The sequence below is a fragment of the Tachypleus tridentatus genome, chromosome 7 (assembly GCF_004210375.1).
Source record: "Tachypleus tridentatus isolate NWPU-2018 chromosome 7, ASM421037v1, whole genome shotgun sequence".
Lineage (NCBI taxonomy): Eukaryota > Metazoa > Arthropoda > Merostomata > Xiphosura > Limulidae > Tachypleus > Tachypleus tridentatus.
In genome coordinates, this window is record NC_134831.1 from 22,326,581 (window position 1) to 22,340,962 (window position 14,382).

Sequence of the window (14,382 nt, forward strand, 5' to 3'; positions counted from 1 at the left end):
CGGAAAGTTTAGTACTTCACTGCACTAGTTCATATCGACATTTCTAGTTGTTTGTTCTGATGTATTTGGAGCAGAATAATGATAAAAAAATGTATGTCAGATGTTTTAATACAAAATCATATAAAAATGGCTTTATTTATAAAAAGAAAATGTAAAGAGAGCTACTAAGAAATAAATTATCATCAGAAAAATAAACCAATATTGTACTCTTGCTCATAAGCTACAAGCGACCTCAGAGCAACCGAATAATAAAATTTATACGAACAAAAATTCTTTGGTCATATATTATTTACAAAGTACCTAAATTGGCTGAGTTTAGTTGTAACTCAGTGAAATAATATGTGTTATATATATTCTAATATTTCTTTAACACTCCTACGAAAAGTGGGGCCTAATAGGCCCCAGAGCAACTTGAAAGGTTATTAATATTAGGCTAATAAATTTGTATTTAAATAAAACTGCCATTTCATTTGATTAAATTTAATCAATTTGAAACGTTGTTCGCTACTCTAGTGCTTTCTCTACCCATACCAGCCGTTTATAAATATATAATTTTCACACTTTAATAACGGACACACCTAAACGGGTATGTTTTATATCCTTGTTGATAACTATTACTAACTGAAATAAAATATAAGTATTTCATAAAATTCCAGTCTCAGTTATATATATTAACGGTCATTATTTCATTAAGCTTTATCAGAAATTATAGTTACTTCTCAACAGCTAAACACACGCAAATTCGACAGAAAATAATGAAAATATCAAAGTAATTTTTCTACTAGATCCATATAACTCATAGTGACAGGGTAATTTCTGTATGAGCCGCTAAATATCTATTGGTGGAAACTTATACATTTTATGTGAACCAAAACTGTGAATTTTACGTATCCCATAACGGATTTACAGTTATACGTTTATTTTAATACCTAAGCTTGTTTCAGTACAGTTTTCTGTTTTGTATGTAGCGTGTATTACTGACTGTATTGCGCAAGTTCTTTTTAAATTCTCAAGTGTAAGAATCAACAATGTACAAGGTGTGCACGTGATACCGATGATTGACAGTATTGTTGCCAAGCAAACTTTGGTGAATGTTCTACAGTCTCGCGTGATTCGTATAAAAGCAACGCGCCAAGAGAAAAGAGAATATTATTGGTTAGGTACAGTCAGTGTGCTAAGGGCTTGGAAGCTATAATTGTGATTAACGTTTGTTAATCAAAAAGCTACAGAAATTGACTACGAACGTTTATAGATTTCCAACAAACCATTCAACTTTAGTAAATTATTTCGGACGTTATTATTTCTACGAGAACATTAAATATCTTCATCGGTAAAAGTTAGCTTATAAGCGGCGTTAGACCAACCGAAACAGGTGTGTGTATCAGTTCAGAATTAATTTGATCGTGGTGGACCTGGATCATCGATAAAATATTCAGTTCTAGATCCGATATAAAATTCAGTATTGTTTGTTAGTTTATAAAAGTCTTGTATATAAACCATAATTTGCAATAACTAGTAAATAATAGTAATAACTATTATTTTGAAATGTATTTTTTTATTGTTTTCTTTGTATATTAAAATATATTGTGGCAAAAGAGAAAATTGTGTGTATTAAATGTATTGGTAAATACCATAAATTTGATACATATTAATATCCAATTAGTTTCTAAATTCAAATTTCCGGTTATTTGAAATAGTAATACATAACTAACATAACATAATAAATCGGAGACTTGTTTGAATATAAATTATAATATGTAGTATAATAAATTGAGGGCTCGTTTCCGAGATCTGAATCAGAGACAAATTCATTCTAAATTTAAATTCAAATATTAAATAAATTTATAATTATAAATGCCAACAATATTTGGTCATGTTTGATTATCAAAGTTTTCTTGAATCACCCTCTCTCGAACAACTAGAAGAGTATGACAAAAGTAAATTGCTAGAAATTGCTGAACTTTTAGAATGATATATTAAGAAATCAATAAGGAAAACGAACTAAAAATGTATTGTTGAAATATTAGTCAATGATAATTTGTTGTCTGAGGAAGCATTAAAGGAATACTCTAGTGTCTCCACCAGCCAATCAGAGTTAAGTGATAAAGATAAGTTAGAAATCCATTTAAAACTCAAACAAATCGAGCTTGAACAAGCCCGCAGCGAATACCAGAAAGAGCTAATCAGTATTCAAACCGAGAAAGAAATTAGACCGAAAGAATCACGTTATTCGCCATGAAAAAGTCCTTTCAAAACAAACAAACATATAAGATGAATATCCAAATAACTTTGCACACAAAATTTTAATAAAAAATTCTATCCATATATCAGGGATATTTTTGAAATACTGTTAATATGAAAACAACGACGGGTGTTGACAAATATTTTATATTTCAAATTAAGCGTTATATTATTACACTTTTCTCTTGAGTCAGGGAACATTTACCAGAGAGAGTCAGCGCGTATTTTTCAAAACTTATAAGACGCTATTTTATTTCCCAAAAGGTAATTTAAACTTCTTTGTAAGTCTACTACTTTCTCCGTTGTGTACAAATATTAAACAGAGTGAGGAAGGGTTAACAGAATAAGATATGCTCAGCTCTCTGAAAAAAAAAAAAAATTACTTCGATGTGTAAAAATCATAGTATTTATTTGTTTTAAAGCTGCATTTCAATGATTAATAATTGTTTTCATGTTGAGTCAAACAACACAAAATGCATATTTTTTCTTTATGTTCATTGGCTTTAAGATTTTGGCCAGCAGTGTATGTGTGTGTGTAATATTTTAGTTCAAAATTATCTAATGCTAATTTTTAATTTTCTGAAGAGGGGGGTGTAACGGATTTACCATTATAGGTTTGTTTTAATCCCTAAGTTTATTTCAGTACAGTATTCTCTTTTGTATGTGACGTATATATTTTACTGTGTATTGCGCAAGTCCCACCTGTTCTCGAACTTTGCAAAAGATTCTCGAGAGAAAGGATCAACAATATACTAGGTGTGTATGTAATACTGATGATTGACAGTATTGTTGCCAAGCAAACTTTGGTGAATGTTCTACAGTCTCGCGTGATTCGTATAAAAGCAACGCGCCAAGAGAAAAGAGAATATTATTGGTTAGCTACAGTCAGTGTGCTAAGGGCTTGGAAGCTATAATTGTGATTAACGTTTGTTAATCAAAATGCTAAAGAAATTGACCACGAACGTTTATAGATTTCCAATAAACCATTCAACTTTAGTAAATTATTTCGGACGTTATTATTTCTACGAGTACATTAAATATCTTCATCGGTAAAAGTCAGCTTATAAGCGGCGTTAGACCAACCGAAACAGGTGTGTGTATCAATTCAGAATTAACTTGCTCGTGGTGGACCTGGATCGTCGATAAAATATTCAGTTCTAGATCCGATATAAAACTCAGTATTGTATCTCAGGACGGCTGGTATGGATATTAACACTTTTATCCCTTTGTTAACCTAAAGATGACCTAAGAAGGTCGAAACGTTGTTCTCTGCTTCATATTTGTAAAAGTTTTAATACCCTTACCAACCGTCCTAAGCTACATTTTTAATTCAAATAGGTTTCTCGTCATCACGGAAAATTCAGTATTGTTTGTTAGTTTCTAAAACTCTTGTATATAAACTACCATTAGTAATAACTATTAGTTATAATATTTAATATCAATTATATTTTTGTTTGTTTGTATATTAAAATATACTTGTGTTAAAAGAGAAAATTGTGTGTATCAAGCTAGTCGGCAAATGATACATATTAATATTTAACTAACTTCTAAATTCAAATTCATATTTCCGTTTATTTGAAATAGTAATACGTAAAGTAGGCAACATAATATATCGGATACACGTTCAAAATAAATTATAATACGTAACAGTCTCGCATACACTGCCGGTTTTTAATGGAAACTTGTCCATTCTTTGTGCATCAAACACTACGAACTTTACATGTCCAACATAAATTACCGGATTCTGATGGAAACCTCTGCATTCTGTTCCACCAAGCACTACAAAATTTAAACGATGTATCGACAATTTTGCAAATCATTTCAAAGTTTCTCAGATTTTCTCCGCAGTTTTAAAAAATTATAAAAAGACACGTAAAACAAAAAATATCTATATTTTCTTAAAAGTATCCCAATTTTTTGAAACACTTTATTACATAACAGTGGAAATAGAACTTTTCGCTTCTTCAGGTTCTCTCAGTAACAACTCTTAACATTACAGTCATGCTGAGCTCAAGCTGCTTTCTTATGTTTTATTTAACTAAATCTCTATTATCTTAGAACAGTGTAAACCATAAAGCCAGATTTACGTGAGATGTGAACTTTTAAGTTTTTAAACGGGTAAAATAACTCTCCCAAGACATGTACTCGGAGTCTGACAAGGTTTATAGGAAGCCAGAGTGCTAGTCCAAGAATAGTAACCCCTGACGTTCTTTAATTAATTTTAGTGATTTTATTTTGAGGCAGAATAATAGTTTTTTTTTTAAGAATGGGCTGTAACTAGAGCATTTTTATAAATCTACGAAAGAACGATGCATCAGTTGATGCATTCAATTAAAAAATATAAATCCAATAACATCAGGAATTGCAAAAATTATTAAGTTATTCCATTATGTATAATATACCTGTGATAAGCCTAGTTAAATCAAAACTAGTTTCATCTCTCGAAAGAATACAGTAAGCCGTAAAGGTCATATACAAATACTAGGTGTAAACCATAAAGACCACATACAGTACGAGATATAAACCATAACGGTAATATACAATACAAATTACAGCCCATAAATAATACATACAATACAAGATGAAAACCTTAAAATATTTTACAGTATGAAATGTAAACTATATGTGCAGGTATATTTACCTTAATATAGTTATTTATATTTGTTAGAAAACAAAAACTAGTATTAAACTAGATAATATTACATCTCCATGCAGTAAATAAACATGTAAGCAGCTAATGTTTTAATGTAGCTCCGCAATACATGCCGAAAATTTTTGCATTTTTTTAACATGCAAGGAATAAAAATGATAACGGCTAAAGCTTTCACTTATCTCCACAACAAATACAGTATAAATGTTACATCTTTTAACACGCAGTGTTTATATTAATAGCTAAAGTCTTAACCTACCTCCACTACAAATATTTTATTGTCATATACTTTAAAACGCAATATGTCAACGGCTAAAGTTTGAATTATCCTCCGAAACAAATAACGGATAAATGCCGCGTCTTTTAACAGGCAGTGAGTATAACAAAAGTTTTAACAGTTCTCCTCAACAAATACCGTATAAATGATGCATCTTTTAATACACAGTTAAAGTTTTTAATGACCTCCACAATATATGCTGTTTTATACTGCATCTAAAAATTTTCAGTGAGTTCTGCAATACATACGGCATGCGCCACTAAAACAGTTCAAGGTTAATCTCGTGCTCCACGTGCATAGCGTGCTTGGCAAAGAGCCCTGGCTCGTGTAAGAACCGTGGGAACACCATGCTATAGCCTTGCGCGCGGACAGCGTGCTTACCAAGCGTTGGCATGTGGTTGCCCTTTGGCCGACATAGATAAACTGAGGCATGATGGGAAAATGCTAGCAAAACCTTAAACTAATCACGCACGTTATGACAGAGCCCTCACAGTTCAGTCCACAAAAATCTGTAAACATTTTGTTTACTTAATACGCAAAGATTCGAAGCACTCTCACATTCATAGTTGCCAATTGTTAAATTTCCGCAAAATCATATCTCTCTCCTTGAGAAAAAAAAAGAAAAATATAGTTGTTTTTTTAATACAATACAACCTAACAGCTAGTTAAGAATGTTCACTATTTGCAATTTTGGTATATGTTAAATTCATACTTAGAACCAGTAAATCTTTAAAGAAACATAGCATATTTGAAAGTAGCACTAATTAGCAAGTATATACTTCATTTAAAGTTACGAAAATTATCCATCAGGCAAGGAAAGATACGAGAAGCAACAAAAGTTATTAGTATTACAAACTAACTTACACATTAAACTATCTGTTATCATTTCATGGCTAGTATTGAAGACACTGCTGCACCTTTCTCATTCCCACGCTGCATAGACTGGCCACGCCCGGAACCTCTCAACGCGAGCTCAGTCTGGCGCGCGGTCGTGCGTGAGAACACGAAAGCGACACAGTCCCACGCACACCAGCTATCTGCACTTGTTCACAAAGCACCTGCTTAGCGCGTGAAACGTGCCGTATCAGTTCGAATATAGATTTTACTGTACAATAGCATGGCTCACCTGCGCAGAGCACATCGTCGTGACTTTACCAGAATAAAAAGCTGTGAATTTTAAAAGAAGATGCGTCATTTGTATATTGAGAGAAGTTGATGGTTTAACAGAGCAGTTTCAAAGTTCGGTAAGTTGTTTCTTTATGTTTGGTAAACGTTAATTGGCGAGGACTTATAACCATTACGAGGTTACGTTCGGCTAACGTCGCCAAACTTCCATTTATACTGGCACGCACACAACACAAAATGAATACGAGCAGAGCGCATTCAAGTTCACGATTTAAAATATGGGAAATCAACTTTTAATATATTTTGCTATTGCTGAAACCACTGACACAGTAAAAAAAAAAACAAAAAAAACTAGCATTGTTCAATATTTCTGTTCAACGTCTGCCGCGATAAAACATTAATCTGTACATAGAAAATTTTGGCATTCTAACAAATTGGACTGTTACAGTGGATGTATATATGTATGTTTGTGTGTGTGTGTGTGAGTATAATGACACAGTAGCTAAACCAACCTTTGTAACACATTTGCTACAACTACTATCACATGAAGGAACCTAGACTATATATATATATATAGAGAGAGATAATGTTTGTCGAAACTGTTGCAAAAGTAACAAACTAGACTTTATGTCTGTTACAACGGCTATCACAATAGTACATTAACGTAAGTACGTGGAAATTTTCTGACAACATGCTGTCACATTAAGAGGTGGTATTTTGTAAAATTACTCTATCAATAATACACTATAGCTTTGTTACAATTTTTCGCCTACTAAGATAAAATTTGTTCAATTTTTGCCGCTACTCTATAGTACTCTGATAGACAAAATTAATAAGGCCTGTATTATAATTCCTTCCACACTAAATAAGATACATGACCCTATGTCGCTGGTTCACTATTTGAATGAACGCTTATAACATAAAAACTTGGATTCGATAATCGCGGTAGACACAGCACTGATATTTCATTCTGTAGCTTTGTGCTTAACAAAGTAAAATGCAATTCGCTGACAGTTTTGTGATTATTATATCTTAAACCATTATACAAAATTCTGTATGTGTGTTGGCTTATGACGAGCGAATCGCTGGACCAGTTGTCGCAATACTATGTACATATCCTACAAGCCTCCGGGTTTTGACATTGTATTCAATACTTGGATCTAACCTCTCTATGTCACCATCTTCAAAGGCCTAATATCTTTCGCGCGCGTTGAAGAGGTTCGTCACTTAGTACTACTACATTAGTATAATATATTTGTTTTATTTCTTTTCAGACTAAGGTATAACATACTCAGTTTTAATACTGTTGTATGCTGTAATATTATACCAATTTTTACAAGGTATTTCCTACAATTTCTTCCATACTGTAATATAACTTATTTAAACCTTAATCGGTTTGTTGTTAAAACAATAACCTATAATAAAACTCTAGTTACAATATTCTCTTCTTTGAAATACCATCATGTTTAGAATATGTTTGCAGTACTGATAAACTGAGTCATTACTGATAATAGTATCTCGGGTAATATGATAATCTGTATTTTAATTTTGTTAGTTAAGCAACCTAACACGCGTCTAGAAGACAAAATGTTTTGCTTTTAGTTTTTAACGAACCATTATAATGATTTATAGTGCGTCCGTCCTTTAGGTTTAAGAAGTTTTGTTGTGCTCAGAGTCAGTTGAACACATCACTAACTTATTGTTGCGAATGCTAGTATAATTAATTCAAATAAGAAATGTGTAGTTAGTGTTGAAAGAAGAAAATCAAATTGATAATTTATTTGTTCCTGACACTTTTTGATCGAGTCTGGCCCGAATAGCGCTTACGTGGACCCGAAGAAAGCCGAAATCCGCGTTGCACTTTGGGTAGAATAAATTATCTTCAGAACAGATGTACGTGCTAAAGGTTTTTGTTTGTTTTGTGTTTTTCTTTCATAGACATAAGCAGAAACTAGAAGTGTTATACATTGTTTAATTTATTTTAATAATGTCTGTTAACTTTAGGCTATAACCTGAATTAAAAGTAACATTATTACTTACTGCAGAAGTATAATATAGGTCAACAATACGAGTTTATACTTACCTTAATCTTGAAGTATTGGGACTCCGTCTCTAAACTGCAATTATAATTTTGAAGGAATAGATCTAAGTCTAATTTAACAAAACGTGTTTTTAAATAAACTGAAGCCATAGCATTATTTAGAAAATACCTGTCTTCATGAAAAGTAACAGTTTTTGGAAGGCGGAAGACATTTTTTAAACGCCGTCCTCTACACTTGTGTCTCCACAACAGGCAGTTGAAGTCCATTCTACAAAGTTTCATCGTGAATACGCTGCTTAAACAATCTATCAAAAGTTACTTCATTTCTTTTTAATGCATAGTAAACGGTCAAACATAAAATAAAAATATTAACAGAACAAAAATTTGTTGTTAAACGACAAAAAATGTGGAACGTCACAGGCTGTGGAGACAAAATTATCTACCAGCACGAAGACAAGAAACTTATGAAAAGAAACACGAACGTAGAACAACATTCAACAAAGATATTGCCGCTACTCTATAGTACTCTGATAGACAAAGATATTGTACTCAGAAACATTTTATAAAGGAATAATTAATAAACATGACTCAGAAACAGACATTATATTTTATTAAACGAAACAGCGAACTTATGAGCAAAACGAATTGGGGTGTCTAGTTATATTTTTCTTTGATTTCACTTAACGGTTTCTTAGAATTTGTAGTGGCGTATCAGGTAAGCTCTTACAGAACAACTTCCGATTAGATGTTAACGTATTTGATTATATAATTGCATGTTTGTCATAAAGTAATTTAAAGTTACTTAAAACAAATATTTTTGCATAAGAGAAGTATGAAAACTTTTATTAGACACTTGTTTAGCCAAAAAATGTCTTGTTTCAGTTACAGCTATTATAATAACGAAGTTATTAGAATATTTAAGAAGTTTAAAATAAGATTAACTTGGTTAAAATTATTCGTTTTGAAGTGTTTTATTCTGATCAGTTATTATAACGTTTCTGGTTTAGGAAACGAATATATCGTAGAGTACCGCCGAGAAGAGTTGCGAGCTTTATAGAAGTTTTCACAATGTCTAGTACCCTATTGTTCTAGAGTGTACAAAGAATGAAATATAATGACGTAAGCCTTTAATATAGTATGAAAGCATATACATAATATTGAGCAATGATTACATTAAACAAACTGTTTTATGAATGTATATTGAACATCAATATCGTTTGTTTGAGTATGTTATTATTTGTCGGGGTGCAAATATATTAATCGTTTTCGAAAATAGTTATGCCTGAGATTATAATTTCAATTTTAATGTACAAACATCGTGTAAGTGGTTAATGTTTTGCAGTGGATGGTGCTTTACATTCCAGTGTACTGATATCCTGTATTACAACGCTAAAATCAGAGGTTCGATTCCCCTCGGTGGGCTGAGCAGATAGCCTTTGTGGCTTTGCTAAAAGAAAACACACAAACACACACATATCCTGTATATGGTTTATGTGTTACAATAGGATACTTTCCATTATTGTTGTAACGGATTTACTATTATGTATTTATTTTACTATCTGTGTTTGTTTTAATTTAATATATATTTAGAAATGCATATGTGTATTACGAAACTCTCGCCTATTGTCTAAATTTGTAGAAGATTCTCGAGCATAAGAATCAACAATGTACCAGGTGTGTATTGATTGCCAGTATTGTTGCCAGTTGAACTTTCTAGAGCCTCTCGTCTTAAAGTTTATAAATCAACGCACAAAGAGACAGTTTAATAGCATTGGTCTGCTACAGTCAGTATACTGTAAGCTCCAGAAGTTACAATTGTGACAAACGCTTATTAATCGGAAAACTACAGATATTTGACCAGAAAAGTTTATAGATTTGATCATTACAAACTTCAGTGATTTAACTTCGGACATTAGATATTTTCTACGAGAACATAAAATATTTTCGTCGAAAAAACAAACATAAACTAATGCATGAAGATTACAGCTTGCTATCATTTCTGTTAAGTGTATCTGTGTGTAGACATGAAAGTAATTTGCGCCTCGTAAACCGTCGAAAAAGTATTCAGTTATAGACCGGATAGAGTAATATTATTAGTAAGTTTAAAATTTTTGTGTATAAATTATCATGTGTAATAACCGTTATTATAAATTGTATAAAGTTTAAAATTTTTGTGTATAAATTATCATGTGTAATAATCGTTATTATAAATTGTATTAAGTTTAAAATTTTTGTGTATAAATTATCATGTCTAATAACCGTTATTATAAATTGTATTAAGTTTAAAATGTTTGTGTATAAATTATCATGTGTAATAACCGTTATTATAAATTGTATTGTTGTTTGTATATTAAAACATACTTGTGTTAAGAAAGAAAATTGTGTGCATCAATCTTGTTAGCACATATCATAAATTTGATACCTATTGACATTCAGTTAACTTTTAAGTTCAAATTCCAATTTCCGGTTATTTGAAATCATAATATGTAGCGTGCGTAACGTAATAAATCAGAGGTTCGCAGCAGCTGCAGTGGGATACTACTTTCCAGTGTACTGATATCATGGATTGGTTAATGTGTTACAACAGGATGATACTTGTTACCACTCTAGTGTTATTTATATCCTGAATATAGAGTTCTGGAGATCTCTGTATTCCAGAAACTTGTATTCTAACAACTATTTCTTTATTGTATTATATCTGTTTTATCAAAAACATTTGACATTGGCTGATATTTAATAACCATTGTGTTTTACCTAATTATATAATCTCTAAGACGTTCGCAGAGTATAAGAAAATATAAATTGAATATTTTTGCATATAAATTTTACTAACTTATGCCGAAGACAATATATATTTTTGTTGGTCAGAAACTAGAACGGAATAGTTAGTGTCTATATTATTGCAGAGGGTTTTATTTGATCAAGTGAAAAAGCTAAACGACAGGCTAACTGTGCTGCGTCCAATATGCATGCCGAAACCCTCTTTTTAACATTATAAACCTTAAGACTTATGGCTAAGCTATTAGTGTTAGTAAGAAGTTTTAAGAATGTATATCAGAGTAATCATACGTCACTTATTTCCGGAGTTAGTCTTTGGGTGATGAATATTGTCCCCGGAAAATGTATCTGAAAGGGTCCTTGATCCTTAAAAATTATTTTCGAAATACCCTTAAGTTTCACATCTTATATTTGTTATGAATTCTACAGAAATAAATATTTGGCCAGTTTTTGTATTGTAAGCTTACCTATCGCATCAACGACGATCAACAGCAATGAAATCCGAAAATACTAATTCACTGAAATTTCTCGAACAGTACCTACTTAAAGAAGTAGAGTGAGTACACGTCCAGAGTTTTATACAAGTGTCTTCGGATAGGGTTTACAAAACGTAGGGTTGCATGTCTTTGAGGGACAATCTACTCTTTTACAGTTAACATTTTCATGCGTTACTTTTGAATTTTCTTTTCCTTCTTTATTTACGTATATGTACACAACGATGCATTAAGTTACTTATTGAACTGTTTGTTGCCACAAAACGATTTATAGTTTTTTGTTTATAGATAGCGGTAGTCCATATGGACGGCATTGCTTTGTTTGAATGGTTTTTATGTTGATAGCCTGATTCAAAAGACAAAGACTTTGACGGGAACAACATATGCAACACGCAATATGAAAGTGACGTCTTACAGAATTATATTTATTGCTTGTTTCTCGTTATATATATTTAATTACCCGTGTTACTTTTACGAGATAACGGAATTATTTTTACGCTATGAACTGATAACATGGGGATAAACTGGGCAACAGGTGACAAGCTAGTTTGGTTTAAAGGAAGTCGAAACTTTTAATTGTTATCTTTCAACATTACTGGTAAATTTCATTTTGTATTTCTAGTTCCATTCTCAATGTCAAGGTTTGTGTTCGTCACGCAGTAAGCTTCAGGGTACCAATCAAATCATATAAAATTAGTTACACGGAAGTTGCAAGTTTACGAAACTGCTCCTGTGATGAAATGACATAATTTCTCTAGTTAAGCCTAAAAATACATTTTATGTCTTGTATAAAACCTGCATGACGAAACTGTTCTTATGATGAAATCGCATAATGTTTCGAGTTAAGCCTGAAAACATATTTGTATACGTCTTTGGCCCGGCATGGCCTAGCGCGTAAGGCGTGCGACTCGTAATCCGAGGGTCGCGGGTTCGCGCCCGCGTCGCGCTAAACATGCTCGCCCTCCCAGCCGTGGGGGTGTATAATGTGACGGTCAATCCCACTTTCAGTAGCCCAAGAGTTGGCGGTGGGTGGTGATGACTAGCTGCCTTCCCTCTAGTCTTACACTGCTAAATTAGGGACGGCTAGCACAGATAGCCCTCGAGTAGCTTTGTGCGAAATTCCCAAACAAACAAACAAAAGTATACGTCTTGTATCAAACCTGCATGATAATGTTATTACTTATCTGAATTATATGTTATAACCGATTTTATTATTTGTGTCTATTGTTTCTAAATTATTTTAAATCCCACGATAGTCTTAATTTTTCAGTATAGACAGGAAAATTATAAAAACTATATTTGAATTTTATTTTTTTGGCCTCAATTTCATGCTTGAGGTACAGCACTTGCACGACCTAGACAAATTTACACGAGAGTTTTTGTCGTGTCTGTATTATTATTATTATTTTGGTTGTGCATAAGAAACTCAAAACGCTGTTATCTTCAGTAAATGTATATAATATATTAACTGTTTTAAAGCAAGAACAAAAAACACTCCCGAACGATACGATCACAAGAAATAGCAGGAACGCCTCCCTAATTAACGTCTGTTTATGCTAGTAATTACTCATCGTAGTATTCATCCCACACTTAAAGTATTTAGCAAAAAGTGAACATTTTCTTAAAAAAAAAAAGAGGATTTTTCTTATAATTACTGCATGGGAAAAGTGTCTGGATTGTAGTGATATAAACTGTTTTTATATGTATAAAGTGGAACAAATTTTTGAAAAAAATAATAGTTTCTCTAACAACTCAATATCTTCAAAATTATAATTTCAAATTACATCAATAAAGATATAATCAAACTCGCGAAACTCGTGTTTATATTGTGAGGAGACCGCTTTTATTTAAAATTGTCTTCTATTATAAAGAAATGGTTTTTGAACATACTACAGTTATTTTTCTAATAGTCTGAATGTTAAATACTTGAATGTGAACTATGTTATGAATTTTTATTTTTGGTACCATTCAGCATATTACGCGACATTATATTTATTTCATCGGCTACCTACATACATAGATAATATATTCACGCTACGTCTATTATAGTAAGATGTACATGTTATTGAAAGCCTGCTAATACGTTTATTTTTTTAAATTAAAACTGTATAAAAAAATGTCGAGTTAATGATCCTGTTTGGAAATTAAAGTATACAATAATTTACATAGAAGGATACGAGTGTAATTTATGTGAACATACGAACTATCGAAAATTAACACATTCAAACATCAGAATGAAAGGAAAACTTAGAAGGGCTCTATGATTGCATTAGAAAAGATGAAAATAAGAAAAGGGAAAATAAAAGTAAAAAACTTTTTAGCATTTAATAGGGAAAATGTGAACACTATGAAATTAGCCTAAATACTAGCTGGTCAAATGTTTAAGACCATACCAAAAAGAAGTCCTAAACAGGGTATGAAATGCCCAACAAGAGGTCTCAATAGTGAGTTTAATGGCCGTCATTGCGAATAATTTCAAACATTCACTTTGGCATGGTCGATATAAGCGTTTGAAGAAGGCAGGCTGGAATGTTATTCTAGGTGAAGATGACTTCACAAAGATATTGCACTGTTTGGAATTGACGTCCATTTCTATAGACTTCCCTTGCCATCCATCCCCAGACATGTTTAACGGGGTTCAGTTCGGTTGAACACGCTAGATGGTCCAAAATAATCAAGTTATTCGCCATGAAAAAGTCCTTTATTCTGTGGGCACTATGGATTGCAGCGTTATTCTGCAGAAAGATCCAGTCATTTCCACAAAAGCGAGGCTGTT

The 14,382-nt window shown here is 32.1% G+C and overlaps 1 protein-coding gene across 11 annotated transcripts in view; it reads left to right on the forward strand.

Annotated features, from left to right (window-relative positions):
* The first annotated feature begins 6,151 nt into the window (after window positions 1-6,151).
* The window catches only part of LOC143255285 (uncharacterized), a 69,050-nt gene continuing 60,819 nt past the window's right edge, over window positions 6,152-14,382 (forward strand). For 6 of the 11 annotated variants that reach the window (XM_076510712.1, XM_076510711.1, XM_076510720.1 and 3 more), the window contains exon 1: window positions 6,154-6,412. The gene's annotated coding sequence lies outside the window, so the exon portion shown is untranslated. Of the gene's footprint in view, window positions 6,413-9,341; window positions 9,454-14,382 lie in introns of all 11 variants that reach the window. The other 5 variants (XM_076510723.1, XM_076510724.1, XM_076510725.1 and 2 more) reach the window with 3 other exon arrangements.